Source organism: Paramormyrops kingsleyae, chromosome 24 (assembly GCF_048594095.1).
Source record: "Paramormyrops kingsleyae isolate MSU_618 chromosome 24, PKINGS_0.4, whole genome shotgun sequence".
In the NCBI taxonomy this organism is placed as follows: domain Eukaryota; kingdom Metazoa; phylum Chordata; class Actinopteri; order Osteoglossiformes; family Mormyridae; genus Paramormyrops; species Paramormyrops kingsleyae.
The window spans coordinates 12,173,879-12,183,467 of NC_132820.1; positions in this window are offsets into that span (position 1 = coordinate 12,173,879).

Below are 9,589 nucleotides of genomic sequence, written 5' to 3' on the forward strand. Positions count from 1 at the left end.
TGGGGGGTCCGGAGCCCATCCCGGAAGCAATGGGCATGAGGCAGGGAACAATCCTGGACAGGGGGCCAGCCTATTGCAGGGCACACTCACACCTATGGGCAATTTAGGAACTACAATCAGCCTCAGCATGTCTTTGGACTGTGGGGGGAAACTGGAGTATCTGGAGGAAACCCCACGACGACAACATGCAAACTCTACACACATGACCTAGGTGAAGGCTCGAACCTGGGTCCCAGATGTGTGAGGTAACAGTGCTAACCACCACACCACCATGCTGCCCCACCAGTATTGTTCAAATATTTTTTTTTTGTTATTTTATCAAACTCGTGAACAAGACCCTGAGATACTTAAGCTCTTCTGCTTGAGGCAGTAACTCATCTCCCCACCAGGAGGGGGCGATCCACCATATTCTGGTTGAGAACCATGGCCTCAGACTTGTAGATGCTGATCCTCATCCTGGTCGCTTCACACTCATCTGCAAACCGTCTCAGTGCACGCTGCAAATCACAGTTCGACGATGCCAACAGGACTACATCATAAAAAACACTGACAGTATGAATCGGTGTATGTGCCATTTGCAAATCAGACAAATCTGAACATTTTAAGGGGGGGGGGGGGGAGGTTCAGTAGCACTCTATTTGTTATTTCAACATGAGTTGCTTAAGAATTTATGTGGGCCTACGTCATTGTCTTTTTGCTTAGTTTTGCTAAGTTTATGTAGTGATTCAACTTACCCGATTGAAATACATAATACAGTCGAACTTCGTTAAAACGTACCTCGGGAATGTCACATTTGATGTTCTAGTGTTGCTTAAACTGCAAAAAACATCAGTTAACCAGATTCAGTTTTGATTATTGAATTTAAATAATTTGTCATTTTATACTAAATTCAGATGTAATTAGATAAATTATCAAATGCAGACTAAATAAATACATGTTGAATAGTGCTTCAAATATAGTGCTTTCAAAGACACCCAAAGCGCTTTACAGAACCAATGGGGAGCCACTTCAGCCACCCCCACTGTGTATCACCCACCTGGATGATGCACCAGTATGCTCACCACACAGTAGCTAAGGTGGTGAAGGGACACGAGAGAATTCACCAGTTATATATAGGGGATGATTAGGAGGCCAGATTTGAAAGTATCACAGTGGGCAATTTAGCCAGAACATCGGGGCACCACCCCTACTCTTTAGATGGATGCCCAGGGATCTTTGATGACCTCAGAGAGTCAGGACCTCGGTTTTACATCTCATCAGAAGGACGGCACCATTTTTACAGCACAGTATCCCTGTCACTGCACTGGGGCACTGGGATCCACACAGACCATAGGATGGGCTAACCTGTTGGCCCAGTCAACAACTCCTCCAGCAGAAACCCAGCTTTCCTAGTCGGTCTCTGTGGAAAAAAGGGGGAGGGGGGCTCGACAGGCCCCCACCTCATTAAGGGGATGTGAACACCCAGATGGGTAGAAAACAATGCGTAGCTCCAGTAGTCGGTGGCAAAAAGAAAGTAACTTTATTTGCTTTGCACAGCTACAGGCTAAACCACTCAGACACACACATACATACACACACACACACACACACACACACACACTTCAAGCCGTTACCATCAATACTGGCATTCAAGGAGTCCAGGCCAGAAAAGAAAAGATGCCCTAACTTTAGCCCCATCCCCTTATATACCAGGTCCCAATAGGATAATTGGGACAGGCCAAAAATAGAGGGGGCAACAGATTTGAGTACCACAGGACTACCACTTACAGTACAATACCTACTTTCACTATCAAACAAAACACAATAGCTGGACATTACTCACATACATTCCCTGACATTTTGAACAACACACCAAACATTGCATAAGATAATAATAATAATGCACATGACCTCACTCATGCCCCTGTGCCAAACCATCTCCTTCCCTTGTTCCACAATTGGCAACAAGGGAACCTTCCCACTGCGGCGCGCGCTTCCGCAGGGAACCATTATGCCGAGGGACCAGAGAAAGCAGCAAGTTGTGTGCATGTTTGTGTGTGTTTCTGTGGAAGGTGGATGAAGCTGAAGCAATGGATACCTCGCTGTTCGCAAAGATGTTGGTGCAAATAAATTAGCTTAGTGGTAAACTACTGTGTAGAAAATTGCTGTTTTGTGAGTGCGTATTAGCAGGGGATGATGGGAAATGTAGTCTATGCAAATGTGCTACCATTCATATGCCACCATTACCACCAGACAAGCAGAGGAAAAAATCCATTCACATTAAGACACCACAGGTAACCCAAATTCAAAAGTGACCCCTTCACTTTTTACATTTCCTCCCCCCTCTGAAGGCTCGTCACTAGGGTGAAACCGGAATGGCTGCATGGACAAAAACCACCTTGTCACACGAGCACTGGGGTCCTTCATTTTCCCCAACCACTGTAACGCTCTATGGTCCATTTCTAATATAAATTCTCTACCCAGTAGGTAATACTCTACACTATGAACAGTTTCTCAAAGTTTGGGCTTTGCAGCACTGAGAGAAAAAAAATGCTGAATCAGCATTTGAGTGGTTTGTATGCCGAGTGGCATTCTGCTGGTCGGAAAGGTCCTCTTGTTTCTTTTAGGGGTCTTATTGTATTTGTTGGGATTTTCTTCTTCTGCATAATGTGCAAAATTTACCTTTTCGAACTCCTAGACTATTCATCTGATCCACACAAAATTTGAACTGCAACAGCTTGAGACCATGCAGTCAAAACTGTGTCCATAGGATATTGATCAGGGTAATTGTTCCCATGCTGCAGGCCTGTTAATTTCTTGGACGTGGCCTGCTTGCACTTCATGAGCTATTTCTCATCAAAAGAACATCCGATTCTCATCAAACTTGCTACGTGTAGTTGGTATGACATTCTAAAGCCACTCTCCAATTTTGCAAAAATCACCCAAAAGGCAGCGCTCAAACTCAAAATAGTTTATAACTCAGAAAGTATTGGACACAGAAAGATAAAAATCTGTATACTTGTTAATGGCCAGATGTCTCAACTAGTCCTTGAATAAAAGTTCACCTACTCATCAAACATGGCTGACAACAGCCAATCACATTTTAGCAGGTTATAATTACTCTTGTATATGACTGAGAATCATGAAATTCAGTGTTATGGTGCAGTTTTCCCACCACTGTTCAGGGCTGTAAAGAGACACTGGTCAGCCTAATGGTGGCGCTATAGTGCCATGTTTTATGTTTTGGCTCATATTTACTGAACAGTGGGTCATATAAAAATACTTTTTTATTCTTTTTTTTTTATACACATTTTTACATGTTTTTTACTCTAGACAGTCATTATTGCTATCCACCCTTTAGGTCTTTAATGAATTTGAAAAATGTGTAAAACCTACATTTACAAGTAATTGTACCCTCAAAGATACAAACTTGTTCTTTTTTCTGACAGTGTATTGGTCAGATGAAAATGCTCTTTAAACATTATGTTAAAAATTTAATTGTACTGTAAAGTAAAATTTGAAATTCTGGCTTGTATTAATTATATCAATATCAATGTGTAAGAAAAGTTATTATGAATGTTTTTTTTAATTTTTTTTTTTAATTTAATTTACACGCGTAGCTTAGTTTGCCCGGCAATTAATGACTGGTTGCGCTCTCTCACCTTGCGCCCCCTTGCAGTAAAGCCTAGAATCGTCCTACTTCTGGGTGCAATCTGCTCTGAGGAGAATTATAACTTCAGTCCACCTCTGGAGGGCGACAGAGCTTCAGAAATAAACTTAGGTTAAACTTTGGGTAAAGCGCTCAGTTTGCAGAGTGCCTTCGATGTAGCACCGGGTCCAAGGCTGCTGTCAGAACCAGAACGGACCAATTTTTGTTGTAATTCCTGGGTAGCAGATTTAATACAAATAACAAATATCTTAATACCAGCATTTGCAGTACTTTTTAGTTTTAAGCTTATTTAATGTCTAGAGCAATTTATCTAGATAGTAAGTGTATATTTGCAGTAAAAGATAAAGACAACAAACAAGAATGTCCTCTCTTGTCCAAAAGTCACTGATGTCTAGCTGAATCGCTAGATGAACACCGCTCCAGTTCCCAAACCAGTTCTCAGTGTCCCCTCAGCCGTTCTATACAGGCTATACGATACATTTCATCACCAGCTCACTTAATTAAGCAAATTAGTTTTAAAAATAAATGCAGTGTTTAAGGTAACATACTCTTATAGATAAAATATAAAAGTTTCACACCAACATGAAAATCATTTAAACATATTTTCTTTGGCTGCCTGAGACATTTGCACAGTACCGCATGTCACCTTTAGATAGATGAGATTACCCCTGACCCCCCTAGACTTTTATCTTACATAAACGCTCATGTACCCTTATGATAGCCACTGGTGTTCACAGTGCGTGAGAGCTGCCTAGGGTAGTCAGGGTAATCCCATCTCAAAGTGACGCTTTAAGGCTTAAGAAAACTTTAGATAGTTCCTTGTTACTTTGGCATGTCTGGGAATAACATACAGAAGCTTTGTACCTTACAAACTGCAGTCTGCATTTGATCTCAGTAGCTGCAGTTTCAAAAGTCTTTAAAAGAGAGTTTTGTAGGTAGCACCAGGCTATGTATGAACTGCTAGAGGTTCAGTGGAAAAGTGGCTGGATGAAGTCATCACAGAACACTAGGCAGACAATATTTTTGAGCCCCCTCCCATTAACAAACTGTCACAGTGGATAGGTCTGGATTGGGGGCCCAAAGATAATTGGATAGGTCTGGGTTGGGGCCCCGAAGATAATTGGATAGGTCTGGGTTGGGGCCCCGAAGATAATTGGATAGGTCTGGGTTGGGGGCCCAAAGATAATTGGATAGGTCTGGGTTGGGGGCCCAAAGATAATTGGATAGGTCTGGGTTGGGGGCCCAAAGATAATTGGATAGGTATGGCTTGGGGGCCCAAAGATAATTGGATAGGTCTGGGTTGGGGGCCCAAAGATAATTGGATAGGTCTGGGTTGGGGGCCCAAAGATAATTGGATAGGTCTGACTTGGGGGCCCAAAGATAATTGGATTGGTCTGGGGGCCCAAAATCTCTAGCAATCCTTTTGCTTATTCATACAAGCATATCCTGTAGCAGACAGCCGGACAGTAGCCTGTAACTCTTTTTTATTTCTTCACCCGGAAGCATGATTAGCTAGCAAAGATAAACAGATGAATATAGATGGAGATCACGGTGCTGTGAATGTGCCGTCTCTTTTTTCTGATGCGCATGGTTATAAACGCTTAGTGTGGGTGGGCTGGGAGCATCTGGTGGAGGCCCCTGTCTGGGAGATCTTCAGCTCACACCTTCTCCTCTGTCCCAAGGGCAAGGGAGTCAGGGGACAATGAGCCTGAATGAGTCGTGTACCAGGCCTCCATTGCTGAGGACACCTTCTTGCACGAGAGAGAGAAACATCTTACTCTTCAGCTTATTTTGTGTGTGTCTTTTAATTTTTTTTCCTTCGTCTGCTCAAAAAAAGGAAAGCCCGTGTGGCTTACCACCCAGCCAGGCTAAACACAAAAAAAACGGACAGATCTCTTTTTGCAGAAGTGACTCGAGTGAAGATGCACCACTGTGTTGGACCACATTAGTTTCACAAAAGCTGCCGTGTTTTGGATAGAGTATAGTAAAGTATAGTATAGTATAGTATAGTATAGTATAGTATAGTATAGTATAGTATAGTATTGCTGGGTCTTACAGTAAAACTGAAAAAGCGTACTTAGTCTAAAACCATCCTGTTGACAAAACAGGTGGAAGAACAGAACTTAAGCATTCTGGGAATACAGTATATTTATGTTTGCATGCATACTTACAGTGTACTGCTACTATCAGAAGTATGGTGAGCAGTAACAGGACAATGAGGCCGAGCAGGAGAAGCGGCAGCCTGGACGAGGTCCGGGAAGCTCGTCCTGAAATGCAGACACCTCAGGGTCGGGTTGGTCAGAGCCTACATAACTGATATATGACGATGTTTACAGTGAAACACTGCGGGGGACGATGGCATGGAGCTTGGGGGTGTGGGGTCCTCTTTTAAGGGTACTATACATTTTTATATAGTTTCTTGTACACAAGAAATTACTTATTACAAATCCATTAAGTGTTTTTTTACTATTAATTTATAACGGTTTCTCTTTTTTCCCCACATTTGAGCCCATCCTGACCTGGTCTTTACTTACTTTTCCTCCATGTAACCTGCCACAAGTCTGAAATCTTGTACTTCAAATTGTTATTTTGAGTATGTAAGTGAATCAACTTAGTGATGGGCGAAGTTACTCTTGTTTTGGGACACAGTTCGTTTGATTCACTTCACCTAAAAGGGCCGGTGTGTGTGCAGGTTTTTGGGATAGCCTTTAGGGTAGCTGTTCACACCCAGGTGTGAGGACTCTTCAGCCAGTCAGTCCTCTAATTAGTCATTTAATTAGGGAGTCTAATAAAAACCTGCATACAATGCAGGCCTTTCTGCATAAAACAGGCAGGCCACCCCTAACCCAAAAGATTCACCAACTCCTTCAGCGGCACTTACAATTCGCGTTAAGACACTTGTGTTGTGATATATCAAAAAATAGCCTGTTATTTATGTTAAAAGGTGCATACTCTGAGGAGTATGCTAAATTCCACCAATAATTTATGTGCAAAAAATAATATTTATTATTGAATTATAGTCTAAGCCTCTCAACATTGTACATTGGCTACTCTTATTTGTTAAAAATGCAAACCCAACAGCTCATCACATCGTCAGGTAATGATGGGAAATCACTAACAGACCTTGTTTAAAACCATTTTAAATTGTGAAAAATGTTCATCTCTAAAATCCAGTTGCAGCATACAGGAAGTCACTGCACAAATAGGCTACATACTACACCAGCAGACGGTGTATTTCAGTCACGACCGAGGTACAGCTCTCCTGTACAGTAGGCGACTTGGTACTAATGGAGAGCAGTTTGGCAGCCAAAAAACCCATCTCATTTCTCAGCTGAGCCAAATGGTCCGGCTCATTAAAAAGAGCTGGAATTCCCATTACTAATCTGGTGAAATCTGCGTGTCACGAAGGGATTTGAGTTAACCATGGATGTGAGTAGCAGTGTGCATAGTTGTTGAAAGACAAATACAGAGGCAACTGAAAACGAACTAAAACTAATTAAAAAAATACAATAATCCTGAAAATTACCTAAAAATAAGCCAAAACAAAAAAACCCCCAAATGTTCAAATGTCCAGTTCTTGTGAGGGGCTTTGCCAGTGTCAATACGTGCAATTAAAGGTATTCAGCCATTTCAAGAAAATGTATGCAAATACATGAGACCTAATTGGTAAGGGGGCATGTTTGCCTACTGGTATAAAAAAGCTTTTATTACTTCAGCAGTTTAATGCTTCATTTAGTTTAACATTATTGACTCAGATCGGCAGCGCATGCGTGACTCAAATCTATGATTGACTCAGGTCCTGTAATGACCCAGGTTTAGTTTACAGACAATCATATGCTACCTTACATCATGGCCTTACATGCGTCACTGACTGTCACTGGCCATAGCCGAGGACAGAAGCAGGATTTCAGAGGACAAGCAAAAGAACAAACGGGAAAAAACATATTTTAGAAGGGAAGTGAATATGAAAGTACGGTTAATGTAAGGGACTCATTTCCCTCGAACGGATCGCCTGCAAATGTCACACCATCAGGACATAGCAAGTTTATGTACTGAAAATTCCATTTTAGACTCACGGCTATGCTTACTAACCATAGTGATGTAGTAATGGAGCAGACGGATTTTGTCATTTTGCATTTTAGCACAGTAACTCTTAAATTGTGTTAACGGAACTCTTTTAAATGTAAAATGGAATTCCAGAGTTTTAGCTTATGAAGTGTGCTGTTTCGATTTTGATTTATAATACAATTTGTCTTTTATGGTTATTATTAATTAATCAGAAAATGTGACAATAAATCAGCAGTTTCCTCTAGTCAGTAATTACGATATTAATAATTCATTGATTTTCCTATACATGAAATTGTCACAATCTCGGGGTAAGAAAGACAGAGATCCAGAAGTGCGGGGAAAGGTAGGGTTTACTGGAGTTTGAAACAAGCGAGTAATCGAGACCCGTGGTATACGGGCAAGCGGTGACAGCTCCGCAGTCCGATCGCTGGTGATGAGGGCGGCGAGCGGAGACGGAGCTTTCCCTAGGGGGAACCGAGGCGAAGGTATAGAAGGGGCGCAAGTCGAAGTCGTGATCCAAGAGCGAAGGTCGATGCCAGGGGAATCCGTCCGATACAGAGACACCAAAACAGGGCACACGAGGGAAGGAAGACACAGGACGCCGGGCTCAGCGGGGCAGGCAGGTTAGGATCGGGAACTGGACTGAGGAAGGAATGGGAGAAGGTTAGGATCACAGAAGGAGAGAACAGGCAAGGCGAGGGTAAGCGGGGAGACTGAAGACAGAGAGATTGCTCGGTACGGCGTCTATACATCTACTCAATAGCCTGCTTCGCACTGATGGTTTGGGGTGATTGGTTTATATAGGTGGTAACCCGACTGCTAACGAGCTGTTCCTGCTCGGCCCCGCCCCTGTAGGCGTGACAGTAATATTCTCAGTTACAATTGCAGGGCAATAAATGGCAAGAAGAGTAAATAACAGTGTAATTATTAGGAATTATTTGTTTAATTTTGTTTGTCAGGTATAGCAGACAATGGGTCTCAACACCGGAATATCTGTTAGCATCGTCTATCATCGTCCTCCAGCTCCACTTTAGGGTTCGTGACTAAAACGCTGAAAAAGTTAATAAAAACACAACTGGCGCAAATAAATACAGGTTCCTTATTTTTTTTTTGCTCACTGTCTGTACTGTTGATTCCTTTTAAATTTTAAAACGTGTCATTAAAATTACTGATGCGTTTACTTACCAATGTACATTACATTTTTTTTTCCATTGTTTGGATTTTGGCAAAAAAGCACTTCTGTTCTCATTTAATAGAAATGCACAATATAACAGATATAGATAGGCCTAATATAAAATTATATGATAAATGTGCACAATATTTCCTTACCACACACCTAACTCTTTGCTCGGCTTTCTAATATACCACAGTTGTTACTGGTTTGAATGTCTAGTTTGGATTAACTTCCTATTTCCTTGAAAGCCTTTATAAGATGTTGCTTAATTTTTATGTTCTCAACTGGTTTTAGTGGTAAATTACAGTTGTGCCATTTTAACCTAACTGTAATGTATTTAGATATGCGGTGGTGCAGTGGTTAGCACTGTAGCCTCGTGCCTCGGGGACCAGTGTTCTAGTCTTCACCATGGTTCTGTGTGTTTGCATGTTCTCCCTGTGTCGTCGTGGACAAGGCCATAACTTTGGGTTGAGCATTGGGGGGTTGCCCATTTAAGGGGGTCCAGATGGCTCTATTGGCTGGTTTTGGTTGATTGATTGTCTTGTAATTTAATTTTTGTTTAATTGTTTAATGTCTTTTCCCCTTTGTCTGATGGTTTGACGAAGCATGCAAGCATGCAAGCATGAAATCCCTTTGTGTCATTTTGTGAAGAATGAGTTGTTATTTGTGACCTGCACGTCCAGTCCTCGTGTGTGCCA